At 44.0% G+C, this 22,550-nt stretch overlaps 1 protein-coding gene across 1 annotated transcript in view; it reads right to left on the reverse strand.

The window, feature by feature from the left end:
* NECAB1 (N-terminal EF-hand calcium binding protein 1) overlaps positions 1-22,550 on the reverse strand; it is a 332,817-nt gene that overhangs the window by 73,943 nt on the left and 236,324 nt on the right. The gene's annotated exons all lie outside the window — the stretch shown is intronic.

Below are 22,550 nucleotides of genomic sequence, written 5' to 3' on the forward strand. Positions count from 1 at the left end.
TATATATATATATATATATATATATATATATATATATATATATATATACAGCGTGATGTGCTCTGCAGGTGACACAATACACTTCTGTTATATGTTTTCATACACTAAATCTCAGTGGACTATGTTTCTGGGTCACCACAACGTCATGCCAATGCCAGTCAATATGTGATGTTTCAGCTATTACAGTATTATTATTTTTTATTTACACATACTGTATACAGTGCCAACATCTTCTGTAGCACTGTACATAGTACAAAACAAATATTGGGGAACATAGATACATAAGAAGTTCAAAACACTACAATCAGGACAGACAGCAATACAAGTACAAATACAGACATTACTGATGTGTGGTTTGAGATACCACTAAAATTGGTGCATGTTCATATGATGAATTACAGCAAAATAAAAAAAAAAAGACTAGGAACAGGTCTCTGCCCTTGCAAGCTTACAATCTAGAGGGTAGTGGGGTGGAAACACTAGGAAAAGACAGCAGAAATCTATTAACCCTTCGCACTCTCGCATGCAAATGTTCAAACAAATGCATTCACAGATTCACTCATCCAGGCACCACTGTTATCCATACAGCTAAGTTAAAAGCCAGGGTCTTAGTTCACAGAAGAATGCATTCTTATGCTTAGTCACCTATACTGTGCAGAAGTACCCAGGTAAACATAAGTGTCCTAACTCTGGCCCTGTAACAGGGCCAGAGTTAGGACACCTATGTTTACCTGGGTACTTCTTTTAACTTAGCTGTAGGGATAACAGTGGTGCCTGGATGAGTGAATCTGTGAATGCATTTGTTTGAACATTTGCATGCGAGAGTGCAAAGGGTTAATAGATTTTTGCTGTTTTCTGGCCACACTCCCTTCAGCACCTCCCTTTCCATAATAACTTATTTAATGTCCTAACTAGAGGCGATGTGCCTGGATATATACGTTTTTTTTCTTGACACTAGGGAAGGAGACACAGAGTTATTGGATAAGGCAGTGAGCCTCGACTGCGTCCTACAGCAAATTATAGGCTTGTCTGAAAAGATGTGTTTTGAGTACATTTGAGGCTACTTTTATACTTGTGCTGTGAGTCCACGTCAACTCAGGAGAGCCTGCCACGGGATCACTGCACCACACCCCACTGCATATGACCCTGCGGCAGAGTGCGCCAACAGGGTCATGTGTACATGTGTATAGGCCCTCCCCCATTCAGTGTCAAACTCCTTGCTGAACAGGAAGTATATCACTGGGATTCCCATCGGTCCATGCATTGCAGCAAGCTCTGTCATTTACACTTACTGCGTCACCACACAATTGCATTACTGCATAATCCATGCGGTAGGCACGGATCAAATGGTAACGCACTGCTGACTTTGCATTGGGATTGCATCGATTTGACTACTTCCATCTCGTCACGTCACATTAAGTATGAAAGTCTCCATAGACGTTCATTTACTGAGAGGCCTCTAGTGGTCAAATTGCTTACCGCAACTTTACTGTAACACAATAGTGTAAAAGGGCCCTGAAGGTTTCCAGGCTCAGAGAATGACGGACAGACTGTGGGAAAGCATTCCAAAGGAGGAAGGATGCTCGTGAGAAGTCCTGGATGTGGGAGTGAAAGGAGGTGACCAAGCGCAGAGGACACAAAGGGTCTCTTGGGAAGAGCAAAGGTTCTGTCTAGGACAGGTGTGTCGAACTCAAATACAATGTAGGCCGAAATTGAGCTCTGAGACCAAGTAACGCGCTGACCTCCAATGTCTATTGGCCACCTCCCTCTCTTATAAAGTTCCCTGGTGTCTAATAGCCCCCTCCATCCTTTATACAGTTCCCTTATGTTTAGTGGTCATCCCTCCCCTATACAGTTCCCTGATGTTTAGTGGTCTTCCCTCCCTCATCTACTCAATTCCCTGATGTTTAGTGGTCCTCCCTCTCTCATCTACATAATTCCCTTATGTTTAGCGGTCATCCCTCCCCTATACAGTTCCCTGGAATCTAGTGACACCCTCCCTTCCCTATACAGTTCCCTGCTGTCTAGTGTTTCCCCCTCCCTCATCCATATGGCTTCCTGTGTGATCTGGGGTTTATCCTCCAATATAGCTTCTCTGATGGTCTAGAGTGGGCCAAACATAATGCAAAGTGGGGAAACTACCTGAGGGATAAATCTGATGGCTCTGGATCCAGATTTGGCCCACGGACCAGAGTTTGACATGTATGGTCTAGGATGAAATCTTAAGATTAATGAGGAAATGTATGGAGGTGATAACTTATGTAGAGCTCTGTGTGACAGCATGATGTATGATCGGCAATGTCACCTTCTGTCTTCCAGGGACCTGCCATGCCTTCCTGTGATGCCACAAGCATTATACAGTTCTCTAATGCCACATGCAGTTCTATCAAACCCAGATTCTACAGCCGATATACCGTACTATTATTGTTGGACATTACAGTCAATATTCCATTGTTCTGACATGTCACTGTCAATATTAGTTCTAGGAAGTCACAGTCAATACGCCATTATTCTGAGATATGACAGAGAATATAGCATTATTCTGGAATATAACAAAGCGCCATTGTTCTGGCAGGTTACAGTCAATAAGCCTTTGTTTTCGAATGTTACAATGTGATATAATTGCTCTGGGGTATAGCAGTCAATAATACTCTATATATGGCCAAAAAAAATAAAGAACAACATTCACTTGTTGTCATTTGTTATTAATAGAGCTTCCCTAATATTTTGCATTCTATAGTGGACGGCTCAATAATATAGTGGATAGAACTCTTGCTTTGCAGCAATAGTTCATATCTGGGCTTGGACACAATCTGCATGGAAATGGCATGTTCTTCCTGTGTTCGCATGCGATTTTATTTATTTATTGTACCACTGTTGTGTAATACCACTTTCCATGCACACTTATTGTGTAATACCCCATTCAGTGTAACACCGTTAGTTGTGTAATACCCCATTCAGTGTACCACAGTTGTGTAATACCCCATTCAGTGCACCACTGTTGTGTCATACCCCATTCAGTGCACCACTGTTGTGTCATACCCCATTCAGTGCACCACTGTTGTGGAATACCCCATTCAGTGTACCACTGTTGTATAATAACCAATTCAGTGCACCACTGTTCAGACGCGTATCTACTGGGGTGCAGGCATGGCATGTGCCCTGGGCGCCCTCCCCCTTCTAGCAACAGTGGGGCGCAGTGCAGCAAAATGTATTCATTAGTAGCAGCGTGCATGAAGGTCGCGCTACGTAGCTACCGCCGGCGCCGCCCCTCCACTACAGTCAGCAGCAGCTTCCAGGATGGCTACATCAACTTCACAGTCTTTGCTGTGAAGTTTGTTACAGCTGGTGTGCTCTGATCAATGTAACAGCCGTACGGGATAAGCGGGCAAAGAAGAGAAAGCAAGTGCCTGCGCCTCTGTAATGTAAGTGCGTGTGCGTACTAGCGCTGGGCTGCTGGCTGTCTTTTAAAACTTGTGACACTGACATGACTAACGGACCCAGACGAGCTAGCAACAGGGGGGCTGACACGAGGTAGCAGCTGAAATGGACACTGCTAAGTGAGTCACTCATGCACGGTGGGTGTCCTGTCCTGCCGTCTGCGACACTATTGTCCCTCACTTCCTTTCTCCTATTAGCCTGGGGAGGGGGGGGGGGGGGGATGGGAAAGGTGGTGGGCTGTTACAGCTCTCTCTATCTACTGGAGACTGACACCTATCAGTGAGGGGGGGGAGGGGAGGGAGAGGAGGCATCTTTCACTACTCAGGGAACGTCTACCATAGACTAGTTTTATTATGGGGGGAGAATCTCTTACTGTGTGTGTGTGTGTGTGTGTGTAGTGTGTGTAGTGTGTGTTGGTAATTTATCACTACCTATACTGAGTAGGGGTACCTCTAGCTGCCTATATTAGTATATGCCGGGAAGGGCATTTCTCACTATCCTGGGGTACACATCTCTTTGGGCCCGCCTCTTTTACTACCTATGGGGCCACATCAAGGGGGTCACATCACTACCTATACTGGGGGGACATACCTTTCGCTGCCTCACATTACTACTTACTGTAAACCTGAAGTGAGAGGGATATGGAGGCTACCTTATTTCCTTTTAAACAGTTCATATTGCCTGGCAGCCCTGCTGATCCTCTGCCTCTAATACTATTAGCCGTAGCCCCTGAACAAGCATGCAGCAGATCAGGCGTTTCTGACATTATTGTCATATCTGACTCTATTAGGTGCATGCTTGTTCCTGGTGTGATTCAGACACTACTGCAGCCAAATAGACCAGCAGGGCTGTCAGGCAACTGGAATTGTTTAAAAGGAAATAATTATAAAGAGGCTGCCATATTTATTGCTTCAGGTTCCCTTTAATTGTTGTATATAGGGCAAATTTGGTTACTTATTTCATCTTGAGGCACCTGGCTATTTCATTATTTAAGCAGCTGCTATTTATTTAGGTAGTGTGGTGGTGTAGTGGTTAGCACTCTCACCTTGCAGCACTGGATACCTGGTTCAAATCCCAGCCAGGTCACTATCTGCACAGTTTGTATGTTCTCCCTGTGTCTGCATGGGTTTCCTCCCAAATCTCAAAAACATACGGAGAAGTTAATTGGCTTCCCCCTAAAAATTGGCCCTAGACTATGATACATACACTATGCATAAAATTGGCCCTAGCCTAGACTGTGATATAGACATGACTTTTGGTATGGATTAGATTGTGAGCGCTGAGGGACAGTTAGGGCCCTTTTCCACTTGCAGTTGCTAGCATTCACGCTGAACGCTAGCGATTGCTGAATCGCAATTACCGGCGATTCCCTGACGTTCGCGGCCGCGATTTTGCTATGCTATGTACTGCATAGCAAAATCGCGGCAAAAGTCGCTCCGCGGCGCGATCGCGAACAAGTAAAAAATGAATCGCGGTAGTGGAAATTACCTACCGCGATTCCTATGTTAAAAAGCAAACCGTAACGATTTTAAAATCACTAGCGGTTTGTGGTTTTGCGATTAAGCAGTCGCAAACGCTGTAGTGGAAAAGGGCCCTTAGTGTCAAGACAATAATTTCTGTACAGCGCTGTGGAAGGTGGCAGCGCTATATAAATACTATAATAATATTTTATATTGAGGCAGCTGACTACTTAATTATTTTATCTGGAGTTGTGTAACTACTGGAATATTTTTTTCTGGCTGCTTGTGACTACTTAATATTTTCATCTGGGATGGGGGGAGGGGGGCGGGTATGTGACTACTGAATTCTTTTATCTTGGGACACATGCCTACTTTTTTTTTTTTTAACCTGGATGCATGTGACTACTTGATTCTTTTATCTGGGGAGACATCTGACTACTTAATTCTTTAGGGCCCGTTTCCACTTCCGGGTCTGCGGGAACGCTGACAAATCCCATAAGCTGTGCCATGCGCGGTTATGGGATTCGCAGCCTCCCGCGCGAAATCTGTGGGTAGTGTCAGCCGAATCGTTAGGGTAAGCGATTCGGCCGGCGGCGCCATAGTTCCCTATGGCAGAGTTTCCCCGTGCGATTTACCTGTGGGGAAACTGCGGATTCTGAGCGGTTTCTGCTCCAGTGGAAACGGGCCCTTAATCTTGAGGCCCATGGCTACTTAATTCTAGTACCTGGGGGGTATGGCTACTTAATTTATGTTTCTGAAGGGCATTGTGGCTATCAATTTCTAGTACTGTATCTCTGTGTGCATGTGTGTCCTGAGTGCGTGAAGGAATTGCCCTGCCAAGCAAGATTAAGCCCAATCTACACGTCACAATTCCATGTGCGTTCGATTGAATTCAATTGGATCAATTAAATCCGACATGTTTCGATCGATAGTGTAATCGATTTTGGTTAGTTATCAATGCAAAATCGACCACACTATCGATCGATTCCTAATCAGATATGTTGGATTTAATTGATCCAGTCGAATTCGATCCAACTGAATTTGATCTATCACACATGGAATTGTAACGTGTAGATGGGGCTTTAGGCAGGATGTTGTCGATGGGGGTTCTGTTGATGGGGGGGGGGGGGGGGGGGCGCAATGTTAGTTTTTGCCATGGGCGCCATCTTACCTAGATACGCCTCTGCCACTGTTGTATGATAACCCATTCAGTGTACCACAATTTTGTAATACGCCATTCAGTATACCACTGTTGTGTAATACCCCATTCAGTGCACTACTGTTGTGTAATACCCCATTCAGTGTACTTACTGTGTTGTAGTGCTCTGTGTGCTGTTGTTCTCCAATACCCCATTCAGTGAGTTGGTGTTCTGTAATGGCCCATCCAGTGAGTTGGTGTTCTGTAATGCCCCATCCAGTGAGTTGGTGTTCTGTAATTCCCCATTCAGTGAGTTGGTGTTCTGTAATGCCCTGTAAAGCACATAATCTGTGCACATATTATCACTGAAGCTAACACCCCCTTTGCCTGTAGTGAGTGCTAGGTGTGTAATTTAGTCCAGTAGTTATTGGAGCTCTGCACATCAATGCAGATAAATAATTCAGGTATAAGTTCACCCCTCACTGAAGCCACGCTGCCCTCCCCCACCCTTTTTGCCAGTAATGAGTGCTAGGTGAGTAATTTAGACCAGTAGTTATTGGAGCTCTGCACATCAATGCAGATAAATAATTCAGGTATAAGTTCGCCCCTCACTGAAGCTACGCCCCCCCCCCCCCCTTTTTGCCAGTAATGAGTGCTAGGTGAGTAATTTAGACCCGTAGTTATTGGAGCTCTGCACATCAATGAAAACAAATCATTCAGGTATAAGTTTGTTTGAAGCATTGCCATATCTCCCGCTGTGCAAATTGATTGTAAGTATACTAGTGGCCAGCTGCATTCACTGTTTAAAATTCACTTTCAAAAAGTCTTAGATTAGAATTAGCACACAATTTGCATCTGTTTTGTATTCAAGGCATGTATTTAGTTCCAGAGGGGCTCAGCATTGCCTATGTTGGCTTACAATTCAGATGCTTCCTTGAGCGCTGTCACTTGTCTGTCTATTTGTTTTTTTATGAAATGTGTATACCATTTTTATGATTAGCAGCATGAGGAATAGTGTGTTTTTATCGCTAGATTAGCATTAGGTGTTCTACAAGGGGGTACGTCACTGCCGTGGGGAAGTCTATTAGGTAATAATTTGTGCACATATCACTGAAGCTAACCCCCCCCCCCCCCCCCCTTCTTTTGCCTGTAGTGGGTGCTAGGTGTGTAATTCAGTCCAGTAGTTATTGGAGCTAGTTATTTAAATTCGAATTAGCACACAATTTGCATCTGTTTTGCATTCAAGGCATGTATTTAGTTCCAGAGGGGCTCAGCATTGCCTCTGCTGGCTTACAATTCAGATGCATCCTTGAGCGCTGCCACTTGTCTGTCTATTGGTGTTCTGTAATGCCCCATCCAGTGAGCTGGTGTTCAATAATGCCCCATTCAGTATAGCACTGTTCTATAATGGTCTTTCAGTTTTTCCCTCTATAATGCCACATACAGGATGCCACCACCCAGTAATTGCCCCTTTATTGTGTCATTACTCCAAGAAGCCTCATTCCACATCATTATGTTTAGTGCTGATGCATCTAGCTGACGCTGATGCTGAGGCATCCAGAGTCCACAATTCAATTAATTACTGTTCTTCAACATTAAAAACTTATTGTGCCTCCTCTAGAGTCCCTAAAAATTGGATTTTGATATGAAGTACTTAACATCTGTTAACAGGAACGGAAAACAAGAATTCATAAAAATGCAAAGTGGGTTCTGCGCTACATGCCGGCCACCAGAGAGATTCTGATTCTGAAATAGGGTTAACTTAAAAAGTCATTTGATTTATTTTCACCTGAAGGGCTGTTTGTGCTGATGCTGAATGTTTATCAGTTACAGAATCTGTTTCATGTTTGCAGGTCTTGAAGCATTTGCTGTCAGGGTGATTTAATTACAGTGTCTGAATAGCGACTATATAATTACATTTTATGTAGATATTTCCATCTAAATTACATGATCAGTGCAAAGATGGAAGGAAAATGAACAAATATACAGAGAGACTGATTGTAATCCTTAATAAGCTCTTAATACTGCCAAAATGCCCTTTTAATGACATTTAGCAAAACCATGCAATGATGAGTGCGATTCAGTAGCCTCACAAGAAAGCGCTCAAGACAGCAGTATCACACCATGGGCAACAGAACCATACATCATTACCCACTAGGCACTGCTGGAATTTGCAACAACCAGTGGCCTAGCAATAGGGGTTGCAGAGGTCTCGACCGCACCCTTGGCCCAGAGGGGCCCCCTAGGGCCCTCCCTCTACTGCAGTACTAGCTCGTTATTGGTCCTGTGCTTGTAATTACCACTTCTATAAATGCTTTGAAAATAATTATTAACAAGCTTATGCCCCTCTTGCACTGTGTTGTCCTTGGCAGCAGGTTTTGGTGTACCGTATCAATTGTTATGTATAAAGTGCTTGGGGGGGGGCATGTAAAACTCGCGCAGGGCCCATAGCTCCTTAAATAAGCCACTGGCAACAACTTTCATGGTTAGACTGTGAGTGTGCTAAAATGGCCACAGGGTGGCACTGTGTATTTTGTAGACGTACATGCTTAGCATTACATGGCGTTGCATGCTCTTCTATCACTCTGCACTATCATTTTCTGGTTTCTTCTTCCACTAAGTTAGTTTACTAAATTCTGCTATTATCCCTTCTCAGAAGATCTTGCTGATGTGAGTATTGTGTGTGTATTAAGGTGGCCACACACAATAAAATTACCTAATTGTACAGCAATTCAATAAAGACGATCGGTTGTCCTGAACAATTAAATGTTTTTTGTTTTTTTATACAAGCAAGACATCCATTTTCGATTTTTCGTTTTTTTTTTACATAAGTCGATTGGGAGTGGTGGATTTTTCTGATCAAGTTTTAGGAAAAATGAATGGTGTCTGAATATTGAATATCTGTTGGAATATCTCCACAATCAGGGGCGTCTGTGTCATTAGGCAACTATACATTTTTGCCTATGGCGCCGTTGGTGGAAGTGGGCGCTCTCTCGCCGCTCTGTGCATGTTTTTTTTTTTCCCCCCCTTTCAGCCAGGTCGGCGCCGGCTGTGACAGGCAGCTCAGCTTGTGCCCGGCGCCGCCTACTGGTCCGCCCCCTTCCTCTCCTCCTTAGAGCGAGCAGCACGCACATTAGTTTATATGTGCGATGCCGCTGCCTACTGGTCCGCCCCCTCTACCCGCCCCCTCTCCCTCTCTGTGCAGAGCATGCGATCGTTGCACGCTAGTTTGTTGACACGTCGGCGCCGCCCCTAACTCCGCCCCCCCGCCTGTCACACGTGCTGGCCGCCGCTGCAGATAGATCGTCGGTCGGGGGATCTGCGCCCAGGGAGAGGAGTCTTCTGCAGGTAAGTAGATACTTTTCTTTTTACAGGTTTAGTGAAACACTGCCTGCATTAGGATAATTTTCTGGGGAACGCTGGCCACATTACGATTATTTCCTGGGGAACGCTGGCCACATACGATTATTTCCTGAGGAACGCTGGCCACATCACGATTATTTCCTGGGGAACGCTGGCCACATACGATTATTTTCTGGGGAACGCTGCCACATTAAGATTATTTCCTGGGGAACGCTGGCAACATTACGATTATTTCCTGGGGAACGCTGGCCACATACGATTATTTCCTGAGGAACGCTGGCCACATTACGAATATTTCCTGGGGAACGCTGGCCACATACGATTATTTTCTGGGGATCGCTGCCACATTAAGATTATTTCCTGGGAAACGCTGGCAACAGTACGATTATTTCCTGGAGAACGCTGGCCACATACGATTATTTTCTGGGGAACGCTGGCCACATTACGATTATTTCCTGGGGAACGCTGGCAACATTACGATTATTTCCTGGGGAACGCTGGCCACATACGATTATTTTCTGGGGAACGCTGGCCACATTACGATTATTTCCTGGGGAACGCTGGCCACATTACGATTATTTCCTGGGGAAGGCTGGCCACATTACGATTATTTCCTGGGGAATGATGGCCACATTACGATTATTTTCTGGTGAACGCTGCCGCATTATGATTATTTCCTGGTGAACGCTGGCCACATTATGATTATTTCCTGGGGAACGCTGGCCACATACGATTATTTTCTGGGGAACGCTGCCACATTAAGATTATTTCCTGGGGAACGCTGGCAACATTACGATTATTTCCTGGGGAACGCTGGCCACATACGATTATTTTCTGGGGAACGCTGGCCACATTACGATTATTTCCTGGGGAACGTTGGCAACATTACGATTATTTCCTGGGGAACGCTGGCCACATACGATTATTTTCTGGGGAACGCTGGCCACATTACGATTATTTCCTGGGGAACGCTGGCCACATTACGATTATTTCCTGGGGAAGGCTGGCCACATTATGATTATTTCCTGGGGAACGCTGGCCACATTACGATTATTTTCTGGTGAACGCTGCCGCATTATGATTATTTCTTGGTGAACGCTGGCCACATTATGATTATTTCCTGGGGAACACTGGCCACATTATGATTTATTTTCTGGTGAACGCTGGCCACATTACGATTATTTCCTGGTGAACGCTGCCGCATTACGATTATTTTCTGGTGAATGCTGGCCACATTACGATTATTTTATGGCGAATCATTGCTGCGTTATGATTATTTTCTGGTGAAAGATTGCCGCATTACGTTTATTTTAAGTGAATCATTGCTGCGTTATGATTATTTTCTGGTGAAAGATTGCCGCATTACGATTATTTTAAGTGAATCATTGCTGCGTTATGATTATTTTCTGGTGAAAGATTGCCGCTGGGGGGGGGGGGGGGGGTTATTATTTATTGATCAAGTCAAAAATATGAACGAACAAGTCATCATAGATACAAAACGTATCAAGTAGCACAGGTATAAAACAGATAATATATAAAATAATTACAGTCCGAAGTTGAGCCACAAGACATAAGTATAAGGGTCAAAAGCATAAATGGAAATGTCCATCTAAAGAGAGACTGATTGTTTGAAACAGCCCCAGGGATTCGAATAGTAGTGGTAGGAGCAGCATATAAAGCTGAAATAGCTGCTGCAAATAGGCCAGTTATACCAAAACTCTTCATAGAAGTTAACAAATAATCCCAATTCACATAATTGAAGGCTATGCTAATGTCCAGGCCTAACATAAGAAAACCTGATTTATGCAATTCAGCGTCTTGTAGTAGATTAACAGCCAATCTGACATTGTCATATCCCTGTCTGCTGGGAATAAACCCAGCTTGGTTACCTTTAATTAACCACTTAAGGACCAGCGGTCTCTGGGCACTTAAAGACCAGAGACCGCTGGTCCAATCCCGACGAAATCCCGACGGATCGCCGCACATACCCGCCGCAACCGCCGTCATCGCCGCTCGCCAAAACCCTCAGGACATAGACTATACCCTCTCTATGACGGCAGAGTCATGTGAGCAGGACAGGAGCCGCTTTCATTGGCTCCTGACCCTGTTTTTCAATGTAAGCCAATGGGAACGGCTTACATTGAAAGACAAGGTCAGGAGCCAATGAAATCGGCTCCTGACCGGCTCACATGACTCTGCCGTCATAGAGACAGGCAGAGCCTGTGAGATGCGGCGAGAATCGTCGGGTTCGAGCGGCGCGATCGGCGGGTAGCGGCGGAAACGGCGGATGCGCGCTGCGGACAGTGATTGAGATCTACGCCCTGCCAGCCAGGAGCCCACCAAAACAGGGCGTAGATCTCAATCACTGCGGTCCGAAAATGGTTAAGCTACCCACATAATGAGACAGCCTGGAGGCCAGGATCCTGGCGAACAATTTAATGTCATTATTGAGCACAGATATGGGGCGGAACCCACCAGAGGAGGAATGATCCGCTCCTGGTTTAGGGATCAAAGAGAGGTTTGCTGATAACATTTCAGGTGGAAAAACAGCACCCTGTAAAATAGAGTTGTATAGTGAGGTAAGAGGAGGAACTAGAAAGTCAGCAAACTTTTTAAAATATTGAGATGAAAAGCCATCCGGGCTTGGGGCAGTAGAAGGCCTCAATGTTTTAATAGCTAATCGCACGTCCGATTCAGAAATCGGGGAGTTTAAAGCCTCTAACTGCTCAGGGTTCAGAGAGGGCAGATTCAAGCCAGTAAGCCAGGCCTCCAAAGCCGTCCCATCCGCACTAGAGACATGACCAAACAGGTTAGTGTAATAAGACTCAAATAGTCTCATTACATGAGAGGGAAGGCATTTCAGCTTGCCCTGAGAATTATGTAATCTAAATGAGTGAGGTGGTTTATAGTAATTAGTTAGTTTCCTAGCAAATTGTGTAGAGGAGTTATTTCCTTATAGTAAAAATCGAGCCCTAGAAACTTGATTGCCTTGAGATGGGATTGGAAAAGGAGAGAGTCAAGCTCCAACCATTTAGTAGAAAAGAGCTGGGCAGTAGTAGGATCCAGGTTCTGAAAATGCCTCTTGTATAGAGAATCAAGCTCACGAGTTAGATTCAGAATCTGTTCCGACCTGTTTTTTCAAATGAACAGCTTTTTTAATAAACATTCCACGAATCACAGGCTTATGAGCCACCCAACGAAGGGCAGGAGAATAGTCTTGTGAGTGATTGAATAGAAAGTATTCTTCCAATCCAGAGGCAATCTCAAATATAATACAATGTATTTATTCATTAAAAGCACTTGGGAAATCACTTTTCAAAGCGCTTTTTCAAGCACTTAGCGATTTCCCTATGCTTTCTGTTGAATTGCAAACGTTCGGAGCCGTGTTTGCGATTGGATAGAAAGCTCATCATGTATGTGTGAACACTCACATAAGCGAACATTACACAAGCGCTTTTAAGGCGACTTTTAAATTCGCCAGCGCTAAAAAAAAAAAAAACTAAATCAGCCCTAATTAACTGATTCTGATTCTGATGTGAACAAGACCTGAAAGTGGGTATCCTGAATAATTTACTGCATTCTATTATATGTGATTACAGTACCTCTTTAAAGTGAACCTCCGGACTAAAAATCTACTCAGCAGAGCTGAAAAGGCTTGGTGTTTCACAGCATCAGAACTTTCTTTTTCTTTACCAAAGCATAATTTTTAGCTGCATTTTTAGCTAAGCTCCACCCATCAAAGAAAAAAAGCCCGGGCTTTTTTCCCCTGATGCTGTGCAGAGCATGATGGTATTTCCTATATTGTTATTCACGTTGCCTAGCAACTGGGAGAGGTGCTCAGGATACAGGACAGTTGGAACTGTGTCTCATGCTCCCTGTCACCTCCTTTCAACCAAAAAGATGGCTGCCCTCATGAAATCAAACATTTGCCTGTTCTTTTAAAACAGTGTGGGTTATATTACCTATCTATTTTAATTAACATAACTAATGTAACTTAATGACAGTATGTTTGTTTAGGCTGGAAATCCTCTTTAATAGACCTAGGCGTACGTGCACCACATGTAGATAACCTTAGATCCGCAGCACAGAAAGTTGAGGCTCCTTTCTTTGAAAAACACAACTGTGAATGTTTGATTGGTTCAGTCACACTAATTTCATAGTTCAGAAACCCTCAAGGTAATTGTCTACTTTAGAATTTGCAAAGTAATTTGTATGCTTCAACATCTGCCTAAATGTCAGCCCACACTAATGACTAAACACCAGATGCTTCACCAAAAAAGCATCTTCTATAATATTTACCTAATCTTTAGCATGAAGCCTGCATTACAGTGCCTTTGCCATGGCAACAGTATCATGACAACTGAAGAGATGATGGAGATAAATTTTAAATATTTGACTTGTATAAAACGGGATCAGCACATTTCAAACACGCACCACCAATTAGAGACTGTTTTAGGTTTCACAGAACATCCATACACGAGACAGGCTATAGGGAATGGAAGATTACAGTGTTAAAGGATGGAGCAGAGTGTTCTGTACACGGCAATAGGCAGCTAGTGCAACAAGTTAGAACTCAGTAGTGAAGAAAAACATGCAGAGATAAATCATACACCACCATCAGGTAATGCAGCTTACTTGGGACAGGGAGGAACACAGAGTGAGCACAGGAAATAGCAATGCCATACAGGCCATTATCACATTTTACACACAGTGACATCTTGTGGTTGCTTTACAATACTGCAGTTTAGGTAATAATCTTTTTGATACTTCCAGCAAAAGGGGGTTTCAGGATTCATCCTATTAAGCGATAGTCCCTCTTCATTTCAAATCTTACAGCAATACAATAAAATAATTAGGTTTGTCAATGGTATTTATTTCAAAATGTGCTTCCCAGTAAAAAATCTGTACATGCTTTTTAATTATGACTGCACTGTGTCTTAGCTGAAATATTTCAAGTGTACTTACATATCATATTGCAGCATGAATATTATACAGTGATCGTTATTTAGTGAAATCAATTTCTGAAATTGAAAGATGCCATGCTTTCTTTACCACTATTGTACGAAGCTAGGAAGAATTCAGAGTTCAGCAGTATTGTATTTTGCAATGGACTGGCAAGCTCCCCTTCACAGCCTCCAAGGAGCCTGCTGTCCAAAACTAAGCCTCTTATGCCCTCCACAGTCTGAACCAACCCTTCCACTTAGTGTTCCCCCATGCCCCCCCCCCACCCCCACCCCCAATTCCAGGGAACTTAAATAGAAATAAATTGAAAAAGAAGAGTGGCCTATTAACTGCTTCAGGAAAAATAGGAAAGGTTGGTATTTAATGCTACGGAAACACTAGTGCAGTGTTTCTCAAACCTGTCCTTGTGACTCCCCAACGGTGCATGTTTTGCAGGCAGCCTTGCCTATGCACAGGTGGGGTATTTAGTGTCTCAGCTAGGTGGATTCCATGTAGCTGAGACACTAATTACCCCACCTGTGCATAGGTGAGATTGCCTGCAAAACATGCACCGTTGGGGAGTCACGAGGACAGGTTTGAGAAACACTGCATTCGTGTAAAAATTCTGAAGAACCTCAAATTCAACACTAGGTTAACCTGGTCAATGAAGTCCTTCTCTTGTACACATTAACCTGGCAAATACTAGGGGCACATATGTGACCCATGAGTGAAATGCCATGACTCAATCACTACAAATATAGACATCAACATTAATATTCTAGATTACGGTATATTTGAGTAATGTGTTAGTCAACATGCCTCAGATTTGATTTTGTACTTATTATTCTAAGATCTTGTCCCATTGACTTGTACATTTCTTGTCCTATCTTTGGCTGTTTTTGGTACAATGTAAATGTAAGCTGAAGTTTTAAAAAAATCCAGGCACTTATTCAATTCTCCATTTCTCCTAAGTTTTCTCCTAGGAGATATTTTTCCATCTCTGTTTACAATGACTTTTTAGCACTCTGCAATTAAAGAAGTGCCAAAACAAGGCATAATAGTACTGTCAAAATTACTGAGGCCCATATGCAAGTGACTTTTTCTCCCGAGATTTCTCCTATGTGCTGTTTTCAAACCTTGTCAATAAAATGCCTATTAAACCAGCAAGCAAGGAAATACTCAAATTATTTTGACAGTACTTCTTCACCTACTTTTTGACACTTTTACAATTGCATGCAGAATACTGAAAAGATATTTGAAACAGAAGATGAAATATGATCTCCTATGAGAAAAATGGAATTGAAGAAGGTCCAAAGTGAATTAAAGGAATACTATCGATTGAAACAACTTTTTTTTTTTAATACTCTATATTAGTGTACGCATTACCACTAGTGCTAGGGGCACTTTATTTATTCACCCAGGTCTCTCTCTCGCTATCCCTGCTTAAAAATTCATTTCTCACACAGCTCATAGTAGTTTGGGTCACCCTGAGCTGCTTGGTTACTCTGTCACACAGCTCACAAATATATTTCACTGTGTCACTCACAGCATGCAGCAGACATGAGGAGAAATAGGCTGATCTGAGGTGGTAACAGGTAACTAAATGAGCTGTAATATTGCTGGAATATAACTAGCTATACCACGAGTCTGTGTTTACACTCAGACTGGCTGCCTGCTTGTAGTGTTGTCCGGATCATGAACGATTCGGATCTTTGATCCGAATCTCTTTTGTGAGTCGAATCATCCGAATCATCAAAATGAGTGATTCGGATCTCAAAAGGGGCGGGGCCAGGAGCGACACGCCCCCCTCTCAGTGGGCAGCGGGGTCCTGGAAGCAGAGCAGAGATGGATCACTCTGTTGGAGGGGAGCCAGGGACAGGTAGATGAGAGAGAGGGGACATGGGTGCCACTGCCAGATATGTGTAGAGCACACATACTGGCTATAATCTGCTGCTCATTATAGGCTGTCTGTTCCGTAGTTGTGCACAGTGAACAAATTGGAAGCTTTTGGCTCAGCTCAGCACAGCTCAGTAACTTTGCAGGCACTGTGATTGCAGGGCAATATGATCCTCCTGCACTACTCTAAACAGCTGCACTTATCTTCTGGGAATGCTTTGGGGAATGCTTTCTTTCACTGTGCGACGTTTGCATTCAGAGTATACAGATGAACATATAGGTGAAATATATGTAAAGCATAATGATTGCAGCATGTGGGTATTGTGTGCAAACAAACATTTCTGCTCTCTGCACGTCCCTCCTCCTTTCTCTGTCCACTCCCTGCCCTCTGTCCATCTTCTCCCCTTCTCTGTGTGTCCACCCCCCTTCCCTTCTCCTGTCCTGCTAGTCATTTAACGCCCGAATGCTTCCGTAGTAAAATGATCCGAGATTCGGATCAAAGATCCGGATCTTTTCAATGATCCGATTCGAATCATCCAGATCAGTGAAAAGATCCGAACTTTGCATCTCTACCTGCTTGAGGTGATTCACTCCAGGCTGCATCCACTTTACAAGCTGCTGAGAGGGGCAGACCACTGTCTACAATTAGCATTATTAGTATCTTTATCAGTCAAGAGAAGCAAAGATAATAAACACACATTGCTAGAATCTTTAACCCCTTACCACCATATCAATAAGATTCATTCAGCAAGGTGATAATTAAACTATAAACTGAAGAGTTGATAGCAACTCCCCTGTGCAAAGACATGGTCTAGCCCTCTGGGAGCCCAGTATTAGATACATTTTGTATCCAACACTGAGGCCAAAACTGACGGAGGATTTTACAGCTGAGAGGAACAGCTGTGTGAGGAATCAAATTGCTCCTAGTACTTGCCCTAATGTGTGCTACAACATACAGCATTTAAAAATAAATGCATACATCGATAGTATTCCTTTAACCGGTTCAGCACCGCAGTCCGAAAATCTCATGCATCCGAGCAACGTTCACCTCCCATTCATTCGCCTATAACTTTATTGCTACTTATCACAATGAATTGATCTATATCTTGTTTTATCAACCACTAATTAGGCTTTCTTTGGGTAGTACATTTCGCTAAGAATTATTTTTTTCTAAATCTATTTTAACAGGAAGATTAAGAAAGAAATGAAAAAAATGCATTATTTCTCAGTTTTTGGCCATTATAGTTTGAAATTAATATATGCTACCGTAATTAAAACTCATGTATTTTATTTGCCCATCTGTCCCCGTTATTACACCGTTTAAATGATGTCCCTATCACAATTTATGGTGCCGATACTTCATTTAGAAATAAAGGTGCATTTTTTCAATTTGCGTCCATCACTATTTATAAGCTCATAATTTTAAATAATATAATAACATACTCTCTTGACATGCATATTTAAAAAGTTCAGACCCTTGGGTAACTATTTATGTTGTTTTTGTTTTTTTTTTATTGTATTTTGTATTTTTTTTTTTTATAAAAAGTGTATGTGGGTAATTTTTGGTGTGGGAGGGAAACTGCTAATTTTAAATGTAAAATTATATTTTTTTTTTATTAAAATTGTATGTTGGTGCAGTTTACTATTTGGCCACAAGATGGCCACAGTGAAAAAAGTCCTGGATGCGAACGATCTCGCATCCAGGAACTAAAATGCTGGGGAGATGTTTCCTGGGGGCAGAAATACCGCGCTCTCTGGAGAGAAAGCGTCGGTATTTCTGCGGGGAAGGTTGATCGGTGAATGGGAATTATATTCCCATTCACTGATCGGGAGCTAGCGGCGGGCAGCGGGAGCATGCGCGGGGCGCGCCCGATCGCGCGCACGAGCCGACGGCAGCAGCAGTGCCTATCTGGACGAGTAAGCTCGTCCAGATAGGCCAAACTGGTTAACTAGGGGCCCAAGTATTTTCTTGCTTGCAAGTGGCTTAAAATGCATTTTACCTCCTTTTGCAGTGAGTGTTTTTTCCTGAGTTTTCTCCTAGGAGATCATTTTTCATCTTATATCTGTATATATCGCCCCCTATGCTGCTATTGCGACCTCCTGGCCGCAATAGCGGCATAGGGGGTGATATACAGGCTGGGAACGCGAACAATCACTCGCGTTCCCATGCCTGTCGGCCGGTGACGGCCAAACCGGAAGTGCTCGCCGGCGGGTCCTGGGACATCGGAGCGGAGCTGCGAGGGCACCGATTGTCTGCAGGGGGCTGAGGGAAGCCCCAGGTGAGTTCATCTCGTTTGTTTTTTTTTTACTTTAGGTTCTCTTTAATGTATCGATATTGTACTACTTCATGCATATAGTAAAATATCTCTAATTCTTACCAATATTTTACTATAACCTGACCTCTCTCTACTCTCACACAGAACCCTCTTCTGTTGGTGCCTAGCCTTAGCTAGCTGGTGGTATCTAACTTTTACCCCCCTGTGTTGCCTAACCCTAAGACCCCCCTGGGGGTGCCTAACTTAAACCCGCCTGAAGGACACCTATCCTTAATCCCTTGTTTTATTTGTGTAATGTAAATTATAATAGGATTGTTTATAGTTTAATTTAACATAGAATAAAAAAAATGATAAAAGGAGTCAAAATGTAAAAATAAACTTTTTATTATTTATAAGTTTAAGTAGGTTTGTTGAAAAAAGATAATTTGTAACACAGGTGAGAATCGCAGAAGCTGCTCGTTGTGGTGCAAAAAGCTGAAATGTACACAATGTTTTTCTGAGAAAGCATAGGGAACAGTTTTAGAAACAATTACAGTATTTTTCGGGCTATAAGACCCACCTGACCATAAGACGCACCTAGGTTTTGAGGATAAAAACCAGGGGAAAAAATTATACTAAGCCTGGTGCGTCCATGGTGCAGGGGTGTCTACTGGAGATTGTTCCCCCAAGCTGTCTCTTTACATGCCACCACACTGGTTCAAGTTCCAGCTAACTGCAGCTCAAAGTCCCAGTTAGGCACACCAATCAAGCCAGTTTCACCTTGTTCAAAAAATACCCAGCCAAAGGCAAATAAATGCATCAGTAGATACAGATTAGGCACATATAGTAATTATGGGTAGACATACCAGTCCTGTGGGTATAAAGGCCCTCATCCTGTGTTGAGTGACTGGATGTGGCAAATGTTCACCTCCAGAGGGGTCCCAGAAATAGCAGGTGCAATGTTGCAAAAGCGGAAGTCAGCGGCGCCAATTCAGGCAGCCAGCAGTGCATCTAAGAGAGAACCATGCCTGACAGCCCTGCACAGCTTGCATCTGCAGCACAGCGTGTCCAGCTCTCTAGACCTGCAACACTTCAGTCAGGTGGGCCTCCAGTCACAGCGTCCCTGCGGCACACACTGTCCATATCCCACTTCCCTGCCCAGGTTGTCTCTCCCTTAGACAGGCAGCGGGCAGGAATATGGAGTGCACAGACTCACCGGCATTTCAGCAAAGGTTGACAGCGCTGCGGGGGTAATCGGGAGAGCCAACACAGAGAGAGAAAACACTGCACAGCCTGCAATGAAGCACCACAGTCCACTCTGGTCCTTCCACATGCCAGTCATGCAGGCCTCCAGTTCCATTGTCCCGCTGGTAAGCACATGCTGCTCATCTCACACTTTTCCACTCAGCTCAGGTGTAAACAGGCAGAGTGCAGGAATAGGGAGTGCATAGACCCATCAGCATTTCTGCGAAGGTTGACAACGCTGGGGGGGAGGGTGATCGGGAGTGCCAGCAAACCCAGAACAGCTTGCAGCCCAGCCCACTCGGTCCTTCCACGCGGGAGCCTCCAGTTACAGCGCCTGCAGGTAAGCACGTGCTGCCCTTCTCACATTTCTGTCTTCGGCTGTGACAAGAGCGGGCAGATGGAGCTCATAAGCACATCAGCATTTTGGTGAGCAGCTGCAGGCTGACAGTGCTTGCGGGGTGATCAAGGCAGCCAGCACAGAGAGAGCCAAGCCAGGAAACTTGGCATAGTTTGAAGCTCAGCACCACAGCTCACTCCAGTCCTTCCACAGCCAGGTTTCCAGGTATCAGGTATACATGCGCTTGCCTTCTCCTACTTCCCCGCCCATCTCCTACTTCCCAGCCGCAATTGAAGCTCACAGCCTCACTCCGCATTCCTCAGGCTCCTCCCGATGCTTTAAAGTTGCTGCGGAGATTAGTAGGGGATGCAGGAAAGACAGTTGGGCTGGTCCAAAAATGTAGCATTCGGACCATAAGATGCAATTTTTCTTCCCCAAAAGTGTGTGTGTGTGGGGGAGGGGGGGGGGGAGTCAGTGTGTCTTATGGTCTGAAAAATATGGTATACAGCTTTAAAACAGTTATTTGTTAAATAATGTGTTGTTGTAATCAATACATTTGGTATGGAAATGAAAGTTAAAGGGAAATGAAAGTTAAAGATAACAAGTGATATAATTGTTTGATATTTACCTGGCGCCCTTTTACAAATGATATAATTGTTTTATATTTGCGTGGCGCCCTTTCACAAACTATACAGTTGTTTTATATTTCCACGGCACCCTTTTTATACACTTGGCGCCAATAGAGAAAATATTTGCACTGATGTGAATAGGGCACCCTTCTCAATAGGTGCCATTGTTACGTTCTACCATGAAAATATCACTCAGGAGAAAATCGAATAGAAAAGGTGACTTGACTATGGGCTTTAGAGAGACTTTCCTCTTGTTTGTTTCTCTTTTTGTGAAAAACTAATAAGAAACCAGAAAATAAAAAAGAAGCCCAAACATAGCTTTAATTAAAAAAAAAAGTTCAAAAGTTGTTCAAATACACATAGTTGCCATTTTTTCCTGTAAACAACAGGAGCCCCAGAAATGTGCGCGTCTCCAGCGTGGAAGTCAGGCTTTTCATAAATCTATTAGAAGTTCGGAAAAGAGCAATCAACATTTTTATCTGTTTCTAGCAATTTCCCCGTGCTGTTGTCGCGAAGTGCAGCTACTATTCCCTGGTGTGATTTAATCACTTATCTGGTCCTAGATTTTCATGTGAGATTATTTGCTATGCTGGTGCTGTGTGTGTTATCCCGCTGCAGTCATCTTGTTCTACTCCCTGAGGAGATGGATAGGCTTTCCCCGAAATCTGCTTCAGTCTACGGGGACCAGAATCATTTGTTCTTTAACTACAAATTATACAATGCCTGCTTCTCATCAGCGGCAGAAAGAGCCATTCCCACGATGAAGGTGATGTCCCAGGAGAAAGGTCCCCAGCTCTGATCTAATCTCCAGGGATGTTGTTTGCTTTTATATAGTTAATATGATGGTGACAATTTCAAAACCACAGTATTACAGCGCTACAGGATCAGATATGTGTAAGAGGTGGTGCGCGCTATATACGGTTACCAGTCCAGTATCAGAGTATTTTCAACAAATAGCTTGCGCTCAATCCATACATCCAATAGGGGAACCTGCTTCTGCAAGGTTTCTCCTGGGCATAGAATCACCTCGAGAAATTCAAAAGAGATATACAAGATAATAGTGCAGACTGTTAAACATTTGTTGGCACCCCACTGGTGTAAACACAACCATGCACACTCTACTTGTGAGGTTTAGGGGGCGGGGACCACCACCACCAAGTAAAACGCACACTCTCCCCTCCAATCTGCTGTATTCCCTGCTCACCGTCAATGAGGTAATATACAGCCAGTGGGATCAGCGCTATACAGCCTTTCACTTAGTCCACTTGTCACAAGTAAGGGCCCAAGCAATTCCTTTATACAGCATGCACCTCAAGGCAAAACAAAGCTTCCAATGTGTAAAAACATACTTTTAATATTGGCTAATTTAAAAGTAATGCGCGTACATCACAAATTCTTTAAAAGTAACATTTCACAAGCATAATACCGATCTCCCCTCCAGGGCCACGGCTCAACTCGCTCTCGTATCCGGCGTGTCCGGCGTCTCTCGCACTTGTTGTCCTCCTCGCTGCTCCAAGCCACGCCCTACCGGTTTCGTCACAAAGCGTGACTCATCAGGGGCTATCTGGCATGCGTAGGGTGGGACAACTATATACAACCCGCTGAGGGCGGAAGCCCGCAGTCAGGACCACTGTCCCCCTCCGCTTCCGCCCTTCTCTTGTGCTTCCTGGCTTGCCGCTAGTCACATGACCTAAGTCACAGCGCAAGCCAGGCTCTACCCAGAAAAAAGATACCACCCTCTCCCCTTCCCTCATCCGTACCGCCCCTATTCCCCATGGCAACACTGCGACACGCCTCCCCCAGCGTAGTCACAGCGCCGCCCGCTATAGTGCCCGTGTTAGCCGC

This window comes from Hyperolius riggenbachi, chromosome 5 (genome assembly GCF_040937935.1).
Source record: "Hyperolius riggenbachi isolate aHypRig1 chromosome 5, aHypRig1.pri, whole genome shotgun sequence".
Classification (NCBI taxonomy): Eukaryota; Metazoa; Chordata; class Amphibia; order Anura; family Hyperoliidae; genus Hyperolius; species Hyperolius riggenbachi.